Source organism: Canis aureus, chromosome 1 (genome assembly GCF_053574225.1).
Source record: "Canis aureus isolate CA01 chromosome 1, VMU_Caureus_v.1.0, whole genome shotgun sequence".
In the NCBI taxonomy this organism is placed as follows: domain Eukaryota; kingdom Metazoa; phylum Chordata; class Mammalia; order Carnivora; family Canidae; genus Canis; species Canis aureus.
Window position 1 is genome coordinate 69,638,817 of NC_135611.1, and position 6,925 is coordinate 69,645,741.

Below are 6,925 nucleotides of genomic sequence, written 5' to 3' on the forward strand. Positions count from 1 at the left end.
TTTTTCTTTTTTTTTTCATCTTTTTTTATTTTATTTTTTTTCGTCTGCCCCTTTCCAGATGCAATGCCGTCTCAGGGAAAATCCCAACGGGTCTTTCTAGAAACATTGGCATTGTGATCCTAAAATTCACACGGAAATGAGGGTGACCCATCTTAGCCCAGACGATGCTGGAAAAGAACAACGTCGGGAGCTTAGAGTACCCGATTCAAGGCCCGTTTCGAGGCTCCAGTCGTTGGAACAGAGCGGCCCTGGATCAGTGGGGCAGAGTCCAGGGCGCAGCGCCCATTGGACTTCTGGTTTTGTGCAAAGGTGCATGGGTGATTCGACAAATTCTCCTGGAATAACTGAAAAAAGGAAGGTGCTCGACCCTGCGTCTCTCATCACATATAAATACTAACTCAGTAGATCACGATCCTGAACGTAGAAACTAAAGCCGCGTAACTGCGAGAGGAGAACCCAAGAGGAAATCTGTACGACCATGGGCTGGCCAAGGATTTCAGGGGTGGGATGTGGACGGCGCGAGGCACAGGAGAGAACCGGCCAGCGATGTCATGAAGACGCGAAACCGTTGTTTTCGGAGACCTTGGTAAAGGGATGAAAAGACAGAGCTAGAATGGGGACCTGGGTCCTTGCAAGTCCCGTGGGGAAGAAACCAGACTTCTTAGGACAGCGAGTGGCACAGCCTGGAGGAGCAGCGGACGGCCACCTGCGCCTCCCACGCGCCCTGGCCGCCACCCAGAGCTAGGGGAGCCTGGGCCGGTTGCGCGGAAGCGGACAGAGCTCTGCCGACAGCCACCTGGCCGTGGAAGCCGTGACACCGACCCACACGATGGCGTGGATGAGCCCAGAGGACCTGTGTCAAAAAAGGGACAGGCTGCACGACTTCACGCGTATGAAGTCGGAGGACATGCAAAGTGACACCAGAGAGAGAGCCTGGGTCAGAGGCTGGCCGAGGCCCCTGGGGCACGCATGTGCACCCGCCGAAGCCCCCGAGCCACTCACCTTACTCCGTCACCCACGTCCCCGGAGAGCGTGTCATTATTTTCCCAAGATGGTATGTATTTATTCAGGAGACCCAGAGAGAGGCGGAGACCAGGGGCCCTGCGGGGGCCCGATGTGGGACTCGATCCCAGGACCCGGGTCACGGCCTGAGCCGAGGCCTCCGGGCGTTGCATCCAGAGCCCCGTAAAGGGAAGAGTAGCCTTGGAGCCCGGGCACAGGCCGCGCCGAGGACCCAGGCAGGGTGGGCTCAGAGGCAGCGCCCCTGCCTCTCGGCCCCTTCCAGGCGCCCCCTGGCCCCCGATGCCGCTGGCGTCCTGGGCGCCCCCAAGCTGCCGCCTGCCTATCGTCATGCCCCGCGGCCAGGCCGGGCCCCAGGTCTGCAGCCGGCCCGAGCCTCACCACCGGCCTTCCTTCCGAGCAACATCTCCACGGCCCGGCCCTGCCATCTGTGCTCTGCACGCCCCATCTACACGGCCACCTCGGCCTCCACCCCGAGCCCCAGATTTCCAGGCCGCCGGGTGCATGGCCCCCGTGTGACATGCCACCTGTGCCCCCGCCACCTGGCCTCCCCCGGGCTCGGCAAACACCCGGCACCGTGCAGGTCAGCAGTGACAACGGGCTGGGTCTGGTCGTGGCTCCAGGCTGGTTCCTCCCCACATGTGTTGGGGTGACTCAGGGGTCCCCGGGCCCCCATGGGGCATGTTCCGAGCTGCCTCCCGTGGCCACTCCGAGCAAGGAATGGGCTCTGTGGAGCACCGGAGGTGCGGGGCTGAGGACCGAGCCGGGACCAGCGGCAGCTCCGGGACGTCCACCCTCGGACCTGGCCGCCGAGGCACCGGGCCCTGTCCTCGGCCCCTTGTCTCCGGGGCTGAGCCAACCTCCCGGGTCAGAGGGCACCCCGCGGCCCCGTTCAAGGTCCTGCAGCCCCCGCTCCTGGCCTGCCCTGTGTCCGGTGTCTAGGGGGTGATCCCTCCCGGATCAGTGTCTCCCCAGGGCTCCCACTGACGCCACTGTCACCTCACCTTGCTAGGGCTCGCCGGGGCCAGGGCACTGAATGGAGCGACACACAGTCTGCACGTCCCAGGTCCCTGGCTCGGGGCGTCGGGGTCACAGTGAGCATCTGTCAAGCTGAGAGAGGCCGCACGGCCGCCCCGTGGGAAGCACCCAGAGAAACGGCCACAGGGCGCCAAGGGTTCGGGGGAGGAGAGCAGGCGGGGTGGGGCAGGTGACGCCGGGGCCGCCCCAAGGGCTCCTGCTGCCATCGAGACGTCTCTGTGCCGGGAGGAAGCTGTTCGCCTAGGCGCCGGGCCCAGGCCCCAGGGAGCCCGCATGCTTGCTGCTCCCCCACCCAGGGGGACCAGGCCCGGGCCCAGTATTAGCTACACACCTGCATGGGAAGGAAAATTCACGTTCTCCAGATCACGGGTTCACAGCTACAGGAACGTGGCTACATGTAATCTCAACTCTGAAATTTAGAAAATATAGAAATTCGGCCAACGTCTGGGAATATATGAGTAGAACACATATGCCAGTGGGGTTTGCTTTGAGTCAGGTACTTCTCGTTCCAGACAAACTGGACACCACGTTCCAGACAAACTGGACACCACGAAATCTAGTCCCCCGGGGTCGTGCCCAACCCCACCAGCGGGCTCGTCCGGAATGGTCTGGAAGGGGCACCTTCCAATTCCCCTACACTGTGGGCCGAGTTACAGAGTAACTTGCCAGCAGTCCGCTCAGAACCCGCAGGGCTGTTGACTCAGAGCAAAGTCCACCAGATTCCACAGAGCTGCGCCGAGCGGAGGCCACAGCCGGTCCCGGCGGGGACACGATGCGCTCGGTGCCGGCGGCCTTCCTGGCTGAGCTCCCCGGCAGCCTCCTGCTCGCTGCCGTCTTCCTGCCCGTCGTCCTGCTGCTGCTCCTGCTCATCGCCTGCTTCAGGGCCCAGCTCGTGCACGGTGAGTGGGAGGCCGCGGCCGCCCCTGCCCTGCGTGACACCCTGCCCCGCGCCCTCGGCTGCCGGGGCCTCCCCGTGGGTCTGCACAGCCTGCCCCATGCCGCCGAGGGTCCCTCGGGGCTGGGGCCTGAGCGAGCGGCAGGAGGACCCCTTGCTGCGGCCCCAGCCGGGCCCCTGCCCGACCTAGACCCCAGCGCCGACCCTGACCCCAGTCCTGACCCCAGCCCTGGCCCTGGCTTGGCCCTCACCCCAACCTAGACCCTGACCCTGGCCCAACCTCTAACCCCGGCCCCTACCTAGACCCCAGCGCCGACCCCGGCCCCGGCCCTGGCCTGGGCCCCACTCCGACCTAGACCCTGACCCTGACCTAACCCCTGACCCTGGCCCCGACCTAGACCCTGACTCCAGCCTGCCCCCAACCTCTGACCCCGGCCCCTGGCCCAACCCCGGCCCGACCTAGAGCGTGGCACTGACCCGGAACCCGACCCCGACCCTGGCCCCCACACCCAGCCCCGGCCAGGCCCTCAGCCCGACCTAGACCCTGACCCCAGCCCAATCCCTGGTCCCGGCCTCCAGCCTGACCCCAGCCCCGACCCTGGCCCCGACCTAGACCCCTGCACCCGGCCCCAGCCTAGACCCGACCTAGACTCCAGCGCCGACTCTGACCCCAGGCCCACCCCTGGCCTGGCCCCCACCCCAACCTAGACCCTGACCTTGGCCCAACCCCTGACCCCGGCCCGACCTAGACCCTGACTCCAGCCTGCCCCCAACCCCTGGCCCAACCCCAGGCCCAACCTAAAGCGTGGCACTGACCCTGACCCCAACCCTGACCCTAGCCCCCACACCCAGCCCCAGCCTGGCCCCTCCCCGACCTAGACCCTGACCCCAGCCTAACCCCTGGCCCCAGCCCAACCGGACCCTGGCTCCGACCCCCCCCAGCCCCAGCCTGGCCCCCACCCTGACCGAGACCCCGCCCCCGCCCCACCCCCCAGGCCCACCTGTGGAGCAGCACCTGGGCCTGTGCCGCGGGCCTCCGTTCCAGGGCAGCACACCCCACGGCCGTCAGAACGGGGCTCGGGGCCGCGACACAGGCACAGACACAGGTGTGCAGGCGACGTGTGCACACGCGCACCTGTTCTCATTAAGGTGCCAAACGCTGTGAGATCAGGGCGCTTGGCGAACATTGGGCTGAGGGCTTGGCATCAACTCTCCGTGAGTCTTTAGTCTGAAGGAAAAACCAAACCAAACCAAAGCGAAGCACCAGGAGCTCCGAGCCGGTCAGGCCGCCGCTGAGTTCTGCTGTAAGTGAGCAACTGAAGTGTGACAACGGGCTGAGCGTCACTCGTGTGTGTGGCAGGCACCAGATCGGCGAGCTGAAGGGTCCCTGGCAGGGCTCCCGAAGCTGGCGCTGCTGCCGCGCACGGCGCCCGGGAAAGGAGCAGCGAGGGGGGCATGAAGGTCCTTCCTCTCCCGCAGACGTGTGCCAGGTGCACACAATGTCTCTACAGGGGCCCCGCTGCCCACAGGGGCTCCCGACCCTCGGTGAAGGCTGTTACGTATGACCTACAATCAAACAGAAGGACAGCTGGGGTATTTATTATTTTTTTTAATAGAGGGGAAGGGCCAAGGGAGAGAGAGGAGGAGAATCTCAAGCAGGCTGCGCCCCCAGTGTAGACCCTGGTGCGGGGCTCGATCTCACACCCTGGGGTCATGACCTGAGCCGAGATCAGGAGTTAGATGCTTAACCGACTGACCCCCCAGGAGCCCAGGGACACTTGTGGGAGGAGATGGGGAACACAAGGAGGCCCTGGAGGATGGGGAGCACGCCGCCGGGTCGCAGGGTTCCATCCCGACGTACCGACTCTCCCTGGCTTTCCGTCCTGTGCCTCCTCCCCGCGAGCGCCGTCCCGGAGGAGCCAGCTGTCCGTGTCGCTGTCCGGCAGCGGGCCCAGCCCTCCTCCCCGCTAGGTCGGCGCGGCTTCAGTTCAGAAGGGAAGCCCTGGCGCGCCGGCTGCAGCAAGTGGGGTCGGGGTGCTGGTCCCTGCGGGCACCGGCCAGGGGCCAGTTCCCGGGCAGCCTGCCCTGCATGGCTCTCAAAAACCTCCTACTCACACCGCAGGCTGCTGATCTTTCCCTCTTCTCCCAAAGGGAACTGTGCATCCTTTTCATGGGTAACTCCTGCCTATACGTTTTCCAGGGTTAGCATAGCAGGCAACCTTAGCCTGAACATATTTTCATTTTTATGTAGGTCTGTTCCCTTTGTTTTCCAAATTTTCCTTTAAAGAAAAAGATCTTTAAGAATATTTTTAAAAGGCTGTTCTTTCTGTAGCTGTTTTCCTAAGTGTAAGTAGTTATATCATTTCTATACTTTTAGGGGAATTGAGAGCACTTGGCCCCAAATAAGATATCACCAGTTCGTATCTTTATTTAGCAGTTCCCACTTAAAAACCGTAGGCAGATGGTCAAGTGTCACGTCGTGAATCTTCCAACCAGGGTCACGGCAAATGTAATCGTTCCTATTTTGTTCCTGTAAAGAAAAGGACGTTGAGAGATTAAGCGGGGTGTTCACAGAACACCAGAGTCCTACATTCTGGAGCAGAAAACCAGCTCGCCCGCCCCATATGTCCTAGTCCATCCACCGAAGAGGCATTTTAGGATGTGATGGACGGTATTGTGATCGCTCACCACTGATCCCCACACTCGGAGGTAATGGTGCCCACGGAGCTAATTAGTTTGTAGACCCCAATGTTCTCACAAAGGAAGAAAGGAAATTCTCTAGCGCCGTGTGCTCTCCGTCCCTTGCCTCGAGGAGTAGCTTTGAAGGCAGCTCGGACGCCTGAACCTCCCATCACTGAAGCCTTCATTGCCCACCGCCATGGACATTTCCTACCTTGTGGAGCAGAGGCTTGGATGATCTCCCCAAGTCCTGTGATTCCTAAACCTCTACCTACAGTGCGATACTTGCCCCCCAAATACCTTCACCCTGACCAAGCACAGAATGCTCTCTAAATAAACAACAGTGCCCAAATAATCATTATTTTCTTAAAAACAAGTCTATTGAATGCCTGCAAGTTTCCATATGGGGTTAGACCCAAAATAAGGCCCAGTAAGTGATCGCAGTCTGGCCCTCAGTGACGGTTCACGTTCCAGAACAAACATCTCAAGCGCTGAAAATGCGCGGGCGCCCAGATAGCTTTCACCGACCTTCATATGAGTGTCCCGGCGGTCTGCGATCGAGAGGCGGAAAGAACAAGTCCGGACGACGTAAAGGTTAGTGGAAAGCTCGGACTGTGGAACCAAACCAAATGGGGTTTGACTTCCAGATGTCGCCACGGCCACCCGACCTCCTGAGGTCGTTTCTTCGTCTCTAAAACCGGGTCGTAGCAGGAAATAGCCGTCCGGTTGGTGTGGCAGTTGAGTGAGGCGCTACGCACAAGGTTCTCAAGAGCACCTACCACAAAACTACCGTGATCACTACTCCTGCAGCTTACAACCCCCCCGGAAGCTGTGTTTTGGCACAAGCATAGCTATGATTAAAAATCACCCTTGTAAGAATTAACTAAGCTGCCCAAATCGTTCACCTGGAGAGCAGGAGAGACCAGAACGGAACTGGGCGGGCGGGCGCCAGATCCAGGCTTGTCCGCTACCATGCAGACTGCACGTGCGCAGGCACCTGCTGCAGGGGTGCACCCACCGACACGGAGGGGGCGGGGGGAGAACTTTAAGCAAGGCAAGGAGCTGATGAAAGCTCGGAGAGGCTTTGCTCTCCTCACGGGACAGCTTACGAGTGACAGGGACTCCTTACCGCCAAGGCTTTGCCCTGAGTCCCAGAGGCTGCATCCCTTCACCTGGGGCCTCAAGAGGGAGACCTCCGTCGCCTACAGAGGGGGCTCAAGGACGAACTCCGTGTTCTCAAGGCCACCTGGTGTCACCTGCCTGGGGCCTCCCGGTGTGCTCCCTGAGCCAGGG